Here is an 8,372-nt window from a genome sequence, read left to right as displayed (position 1 = left end):
CTGAGAGTGTCAGAGAGTGACGGCATGTGTCTGAGAGTGTCAGAGAGTGACAGAGAGCGTCAGAGAGTGTCAGAGTGTGTCAGAGAGTGTCAGAGTGTGTCAGAGAGAGATAGAGAGTGTCAGAGAGTGATAGAGAGTGATAGAGCTTGTCTGAGAGTGTCAGAGACTGTCAGAGTGTGTCAGAGAGTGATAGAGGGTGATAGAGAGTGTCAGAGTGTGTCAGAAAGTGTCAGAGAGTGTCAGAGTGTGTCAGAGAGTGATCGAGAGTGTCAGAGTGTGTCAGAGAGTGATGGAGAGTGATAGAGAGTGTCAGAGTGTGTCAGAGAGTGTCAGAGTGTGTCACAGAGTGATAGAGAATGTCAGAGAGTGTCAGAGAGTGATCGAGTGATAGAGAGTGTCTGAGAGTGTCAGAGAGTGTCAGAGAGTGTCAGAGAGTGTCAGAGACTGTCAGAGTGTGTCAGAGAGAGATATAGGGTGTCATAGAGTGATAGAGAGTGTCAGAGAGTGTTTGAGAGTGTCAGAGATTGGCAGAGTGTGTCAGAGAGTGATAGAGGGTGATAGAGACAGTCTGAGAGTGTCAGAAAATGTAAGAGTGTGTCAGAGAGTGTCAGAGAGTGTCAGAGAGTGATAGAGAGTGTCAGAGAGTGTCAGAGAGTGTCAGAGAGTGTCAGAGAGTGATAGAGAGTGACAGACAGTGTCTGAGAGCGTCAGAGAGTTTCAGAGTGTTTCAGAGAGTGATACAGATTGATAGAGAGAGTCAGAGAGTGTCAGAGTGTGTCAGAGTGTGTCAGAAAGTGTCAGAGTGTGTCAGAGTGTGTCAGAGAGTGATAGAGAGTGTCAGAGTTTGATAGAGAGAGTCAGAGTGTGTCAGAGAGTGTCAGACAGAGTCAGAGAGTGTCAGAGAGTGATAGAGAGTGTCTGAGAGTGTCAGAGAGTAATAGAGCGTGTGAGAGAGTGATAGAGAGTGTCAGAGAGTGATAGAGAGTGATAGAGAGTGTCTGAGAGTGATAGAGAGTGTCTGAGAGTGTCAGAGAGTGATGGAGAGTGATGGAGAGTGTCTGAGAGTGTCAGAGAGTGACGGCATGTGTCTGAGAGTGTCAGAGAGTGACAGAGAGCGTCAGAGAGTGTCAGAGTGTGTCAGAGAGTGTCAGAGTGTGTCAGAGAGAGATAGAGAGTGTCAGAGAGTGATAGAGAGTGATAGAGCTTGTCTGAGAGTGTCAGAGACTGTCAGAGTGTGTCAGAGAGTGATAGAGGGTGATAGAGAGTGTCAGAGTGTGTCAGAAAGTGTCAGAGAGTGTCAGAGTGTGTCAGAGAGTGATCGAGAGTGTCAGAGTGTGTCAGAGTGTGTCAGAGAGTGATGGAGAGTGATAGAGAGTGTCAGAGTGTGTCAGAGAGTGTCAGAGTGTGTCACAGAGTGATAGAGAATGTCAGAGAGTGTCAGAGAGTGATCGAGTGATAGAGAGTGTCTGAGAGTGTCAGAGAGTGTCAGAGAGTGTCAGAGAGTGTCAGAGACTGTCAGAGTGTGTCAGAGAGTGATAGAGGGTGATAGAGAAAGTCTGAGAGTGTCAGCGATTGGCAGAGTGTGTCAGAGAGTGTCAGAGAGTGATAGAGAGTGATAGAGAGTGATATAGATTGTCAGAGAGTGTCCGAGAATGTCGGAGAGTGATAGAGAGTGTCTGAGAGTGTCGGAGTGTGTCAGAATAAGTCAGAGAATGTCAGAGAGTGTCAGAGAGTGATTGAGAGTGTCTGAGAGTGATAGAGAGTGTCTGAGAGTGTCAGAGAGTGTCTGAGAGTGTCAGAGACTGTCAGAGTGTGTCAGAGAGTGATAGAGAATGTCAGAGTGTGTCAGAGAGTGATAGAGAGAGATTCTTTTGGGCCTCCTTATCTCGAGAGACAATGGATACGCGCCTGGAGGTGGTCAGTGGTTTGTGAAGCAGCGCCTGGAGTGGCTATAAAGGCCAATTCTGGAGTGACAGGCTCTTCCACAGGTGCTGCAGAGAAATTTGTTTGTTGGGGCTGTTGCACAGTTGGCTCTCCCCTTGCGCCTCTGTCTTTTTTTTTCAGATAGAGAGTGATAAAGAGTGTCAGAGAATGTCAGAGACTGATAGCGAATGTCAGAGAGTGTCAGAGTGTGATAGAAAAAGATAGAGTGTGTCTGAGAGTGTCAGAGAGTGTCTGAGAGTGTAAGAGACAGTCAGAGTGTGTTAGAGAGTGATAGAGAGTGTCAGATAGTGTCAGAGAGTGATAGAGAGTGATAGAGAGTGTCATAGAGTGAGAGAGAGTGTCTGAGAGTGTCAGAGAGTGTCAGAGTATGACAGAGAGTGTCAGAGTGTGATAGAGAGTGTCTGACAGTGATTGAGATTGAGAGAGAGTGTCTGAGAGTTTCAGTGAGTGACAGAGAGTGATAGAGAGTGTCAGAGATTGCCAGAGACAGTCTGAGAGTGTCTGAGAGCGACAGAGAGTGTCTGAGAGTGTCAGTGAGTGTCAGATTGTGATAGAGAGTGATAGAGAGTCTCAGAGAGTGATAGAGAGTGTCAGAGAATGTCAGAGAGTAATAGAGAGAGATAGAGAGTGTCAGAGAGTGATAGAGAGTGTCTGAGAGTGTCAGAGATTGTTAGAGAGTGTCAGAGAGGGTCAGAGAGTGATAGAGAATGTCAGAGAGTGTCAGAGAGTGATAGAGAGAGATAGAGTGTGTCTGAGAGTGTCAGAGAGTGTATGAGAGTGTCAGAGACAGTCAGAGTGTGTTAGAGAGTGATAGAGAGTGTCAGAGAGTGATAGAGTGTGTCTGAGAGTGATAGAGAGTGTCTGAGAGTGATAGAGTGTGTCTGAGAGTGATAGAGAGTGTCAGAGACTGTCAGAGTGTGTCAGAGTGTGTCAGAGAGTGATAGAGAGTGATAGAGAGTGTCAGAGTGTGTCAGAGAGTGATAGAGAGTGATAGAGAGTGTCTGAGAGTGTCACCGAGTGATAGAGAATGTCAGAGAGTGTCAGAGGGTGATAGAGAGAGATAGAGTGTGTCTGAGAGTGTCAGAGAGAGTCAGAGCGTGATATAGAGTGATAGAGAGTGTCAGTGAGTGTCAGAGACTGTCAGAGTGTGTCAGAGAGTGATAGAGAGTGACAGAGAGTGTCAGAGAGTGTCAGAGAGTGATAGAGAATGTCAGAGAGTGTCATAGAGTGAGAGAGAGAGATAAAGTGTGTCTGAGAGTGTCAGAGACAGTCAGAGTGTGTTAGAGAGTGATAGAGAGTGTCAGAGATTGTCATAGAGTGATAGAGAGTGTCTGAGAGTGTCAGAGATTGTCAGAGAGTGTCAGAGAGTGATTGAGAGTGATTGAGAGTGATAGAGAGTGATAGAGAGTGTCAGAGTGTGTCAGAGTGTGTCAGAGAGTGTTAGAGAGTGATAGAGAGTGTCAGAGAGTGTCGGAGAGTGTCAGAATGTGATAGAGAGCGACAGAGAGTGTCAGAGTGTGTCAGAATGTTTCAGAGAGTGTCAGTGTGTGTCAGAGAGTGATGGAGAGTGCCAGAGTGTGTCAGAGAGTGCTAGAGAGTATCTGAGAGTGCCAGAGAGTGTCTGAGAGTGTCAGAGACAGTCAGAGTGTGTCAGAGAGTGATAGAGAGTGATAGAGAGTGACAGAGAGTGATAGAGAGTGTCAGAGTGCGTCAGAGAGTGATAGAGAGAGATAGAGAGTGTCTGAGAGCGTCATAGAGTGATAGAGAGTGTCAGAGAGTGATCGAGAGTGTCAGGGTGTGTCAGAGTGTGTCAGAGAGTGATGGAGAGTGATAGAGAGTGTCAGAGTGTGTCAGAGAGTGTCAGAGTGTGTCACAGAGTGATAGAGAATGTCAGAGAGTGTCAGAGAGTGATCGAGTGATAGAGAGTGTCTGAGAGTGTCAGAGAGTGTCAGAGAGTGTCAGAGACTGTCAGAGTGTGTCAGAGAGTGATAGAGGGTGATAGAGAAAGTCTGAGAGTGTCAGAGATTGGCAGAGTGTGTCAGAGAGTGTCAGAGAGTGATAGAGAGTGATAGAGAGTGATAGAGATTGTCAGAGAGTGTCCGAGAATGTCGGAGAGTGATAGAGAGTGTCTGAGAGTGTCGGAGTGTGTCAGAATAAGTCAGAGAATGTCAGAGAGTGTCAGAGAGTGATTGAGAGTGTCTGAGAGTGATAGAGAGTGTCTGAGAGTGTCAGAGAGTGTCTGAGAGTGTCAGAGACTGTCAGAGTGTGTCAGAGAGTGATAGAGAATGTCAGAGTGTGTCAGAGAGTGATAGAGAGAGATTCTTTTGGGCCTCCTTATCTCGAGAGACAATGGATACGCGCCTGGAGGTGGTCAGTGGTTTGTGAAGCAGCGCCTGGAGTGGCTATAAAGGCCAATTCTGGAGTGACAGGCTCTTCCACAGGTGCTGCAGAGAAATTTGTTTGTTGGGGCTGTTGCACAGTTGGCTCTCCCCTTGCGCCTCTGTCTTTTTTTTTCAGATAGAGAGTGATAAAGAGTGTCAGAGAGTGTCAGAGACTGATAGCGAATGTCAGAGAGTGTCAGAGTGTGATAGAAAGAGATAGAGTGTGTCTGAGAGTGTCAGAGAGTGTCTGAGAGTGTAAGAGACAGTCAGAGTGTGTTAGAGAGTGATAGAGAGTGTCAGATAGTGTCAGAGAGTGATAGAGAGTGATAGAGAGTGTCATAGAGTGAGAGAGAGTGTCTGAGAGTGTCAGAGAGTGTCAGAGTATGACAGAGAGTGTCAGAGTGTGATAGAGAGTGTCTGACAGTGATTGAGATTGAGAGAGAGTGTCTGAGAGTTTCAGTGAGTGACAGAGAGTGATAGAGAGTGTCAGAGATTGCCAGAGACAGTCTGAGAGTGTCTGAGAGCGACAGAGAGTGTCTGAGAGTGTCAGTGAGTGTCAGATTGTGATAGAGAGTGATAGAGAGTCTCAGAGAGTGATAGAGAGTGTCAGAGAATGTCAGAGAGTAATAGAGAGAGATAGAGAGTGTCAGAGAGTGATAGAGAGTGTCTGAGAGTGTCAGAGATTGTTAGAGAGTGTCAGAGAGGGTCAGAGAGTGATAGAGAATGTCAGAGAGTGTCAGAGAGTGATAGAGAGAGATAGAGTGTGTCTGAGAGTGTCAGAGAGTGTATGAGAGTGTCAGAGACAGTCAGAGTGTGTTAGAGAGTGATAGAGAGTGTCAGAGAGTGATAGAGTGTGTCTGAGAGTGATAGAGAGTGTCTGAGAGTGATAGAGTGTGTCTGAGAGTGATAGAGAGTGTCAGAGACTGTCAGAGTGTGTCAGAGTGTGTCAGAGAGTGATAGAGAGTGATAGAGAGTGTCAGAGTGTGTCAGAGAGTGATAGAGAGTGATAGAGAGTGTCTGAGAGGGTCACCGAGTGATAGAGAATGTCAGAGAGTGTCAGAGGGTGATAGAGAGAGATAGAGTGTGTCTGAGAGTGTCAGAGAGAGTCAGAGCGTGATATAGAGTGATAGAGAGTGTCAGTGAGTGTCAGAGACTGTCAGAGTGTGTCAGAGAGTGATAGAGAGTGACAGAGAGTGTCAGAGAGTGTCAGAGAGTGATAGAGAATGTCAGAGAGTGTCATAGAGTGAGAGAGAGAGATAAAGTGTGTCTGAGAGTGTCAGAGACAGTCAGAGTGTGTTAGAGAGTGATAGAGAGTGTCAGAGATTGTCATAGAGTGATAGAGAGTGTCTGAGAGTGTCAGAGATTGTCAGAGAGTGTCAGAGAGTGTCAGAGAGTGATTGAGAGTGATAGAGAGTGATAGAGAGTGATAGAGAGTGTCAGAGTGTGTCAGAGTGTGTCAGAGAGTGATAGAGAGTGATAGAGAGTGTCAGAGAGTGTCGGAGAGTGTCAGAATGTGATAGAGAGCGACAGAGAGTGTCAGAGTGTGTCAGAATGTTTCAGAGAGTGTCAGTGTGTGTCAGAGAGTGATGGAGAGTGCCAGAGTGTGTCAGAGAGTGCTAGAGAGTATCTGAGAGTGCCAGAGAGTGTCTGAGAGTGTCAGAGACAGTCAGAGTGTGTCAGAGAGTGATAGAGAGTGATAGAGAGTGACAGAGAGTGATAGAGAGTGTCAGAGTGCGTCAGAGAGTGATAGAGAGAGATAGAGAGTGTCTGAGAGCGTCATAGAGTGATAGAGAGTGTCAGAGACTGTCAGAGAGTGATAGAGAGTGTCTGTCAGTGTCTGAGTGTGACAGAGAGTGTCTGAGAGTGTCAGTGAGTGATAGAGAGTGATAGAGAGTGTCAGAGAGTGTCATAGAGTGATAGTGAGTGATAGTGAGTGTCAGAGAGTAATAGAGAGTGATAGAGAGAGATAGAGAGAGTCAGAGAGTATCATAGAGTGATAGAGAGTGTCAGAGAGTGTCCTAGAGTTATAGAGGACGTCAGAGAGTGTCAGAGAGTGTCAGAGAGTGTCTGAGAGTGTCAGAGAGTGATAGAGAGTGTCAGCGAGTGATAGAGAGTGATAGAGAATGTCAGAAAGTGTCAGAGAGTGATAGAAAGTGTCAGAGAGTGTCCCAGAGTGATAGAGAGTGTCAGAGAGTGATAGAGAGTGCCAGAGTGTGTCATGGAGTGATACAGAATGTCAGAGTGTGTCAGAGAGTGATAGAGAGTGATAGAGAGTGTCTGAGAGTGTCAGAGAGTGTCTGAGAGTGTCAGAGAATGTCAGAGTGTGTCAGAGAGTGATAAAGGGTGTCATAGAGTGATAGAGAGTGTCAGAGAGTGTTTGAGAGTGTCAGAGATTGGCAGAGTGTGTCAGAGAGTGATAGAGGGTGATAGAGACAGTCTGAGAGTGTCAGAAAATGTAAGAGTGTGTCAGAGAGTGTCAGAGAGTGTCAGAGAGTGATAGAGAGTGTCAGAGAGTGTCAGAGAGTGATAGAGAGTGATAGAGAGTGTCTGAGAGCGTCAGAGAGTTTCAGAGTGTTTCAGAGAGTGATACAGAGTGATAGAGGGAGTCAGAGAGTGTCAGAGTGTGTCAGAGTGTGTCAGAAAGTGTCAGAGTGTGTCAGAGTGTGTCAGAGAGTGATAGAGAGTGTCAGAGTTTGATAGAGAGAGCCAGAGTGTGTCTGAGAGTGATAGAGAGTGTCAGAGACTGTCAGAGTGTGTCAGAGTGTGTCAGAGAGTGATAGAGAGTGATAGAGAGTGTCAGAGTGTGTCAGAGAGTGATAGAGAGTGATAGAGAGTGTCTGAGAGTGTCACCGAGTGATAGAGAATGTCAGAGAGTGTCAGAGGGTGATAGAGAGAGATAGAGTGTGTCTGAGAGTGTCAGAGAGAGTCAGAGCGTGATATAGAGTGATAGAGAGTGTCAGTGAGTGTCAGAGACTGTCAGAGTGTGTCAGAGAGTGATAGAGAGTGACAGAGAGTGTCAGAGAGTGTCAGAGAGTGATAGAGAATGTCAGAGAGTGTCATAGAGTGAGAGAGAGAGATAAAGTGTGTCTGAGAGTGTCAGAGACAGTCAGAGTGTGTTAGAGAGTGATAGAGAGTGTCAGAGATTGTCATAGAGTGATAGAGAGTGTCTGAGAGTGTCAGAGATTGTCAGAGAGTGTCAGAGAGTGATTGAGAGTGATAGAGAGTGATAGAGAGTGATAGAGAGTGTCAGAGTGTGTCAGAGTGTGTCAGAGAGTGTTAGAGAGTGATAGAGAGTGTCAGAGAGTGTCGGAGAGTGTCAGAATGTGATAGAGAGCGACAGAGAGTGTCAGAGTGTGTCAGAATGTTTCAGAGAGTGTCAGTGTGTGTCAGAGAGTGATGGAGAGTGCCAGAGTGTGTCAGAGAGTGCTAGAGAGTATCTGAGAGTGCCAGAGAGTGTCTGAGAGTGTCAGAGACAGTCAGAGTGTGTCAGAGAGTGATAGAGAGTGATAGAGAGTGACAGAGAGTGATAGAGAGTGTCAGAGTGCGTCAGAGAGTGATAGAGAGAGATAGAGAGTGTCTGAGAGCGTCATAGAGTGATAGAGAGTGTCAGAGAGTGATCGAGAGTGTCAGAGTGTGTCAGAGTGTGTCAGAGAGTGATGGAGAGTGATAGAGAGTGTCAGAGTGTGTCAGAGAGTGTCAGAGTGTGTCACAGAGTGATAGAGAATGTCAGAGAGTGTCAGAGAGTGATCGAGTGATAGAGAGTGTCTGAGAGTGTCAGAGAGTGTCAGAGAGTGTCAGAGAGTGTCAGAGACTGTCAGAGTGTGTCAGAGAGTGATAGAGGGTGATAGAGGGTGATAGAGAAAGTCTGAGAGTGTCAGAGATTGGCAGAGTGTGTCAGAGCGTGTCAGAGAGTGATAGAGAGTGATAGAGAGTGATAGAGATTGTCCGAGAATGTCCGAGAATGTCGGAGAGTGATAGAGAGTGTCTGAGAGTGTCGGAGTGTGTCAGAATAAGTCAGAGAATGTCAGAGAGTGTCAGAGAGTGATT

This window comes from Heterodontus francisci, unplaced genomic scaffold (genome assembly GCF_036365525.1).
Source record: "Heterodontus francisci isolate sHetFra1 unplaced genomic scaffold, sHetFra1.hap1 HAP1_SCAFFOLD_162, whole genome shotgun sequence".
Classification (NCBI taxonomy): Eukaryota; Metazoa; Chordata; class Chondrichthyes; order Heterodontiformes; family Heterodontidae; genus Heterodontus; species Heterodontus francisci.
This window is presented reverse-complemented; position numbering follows the sequence as displayed.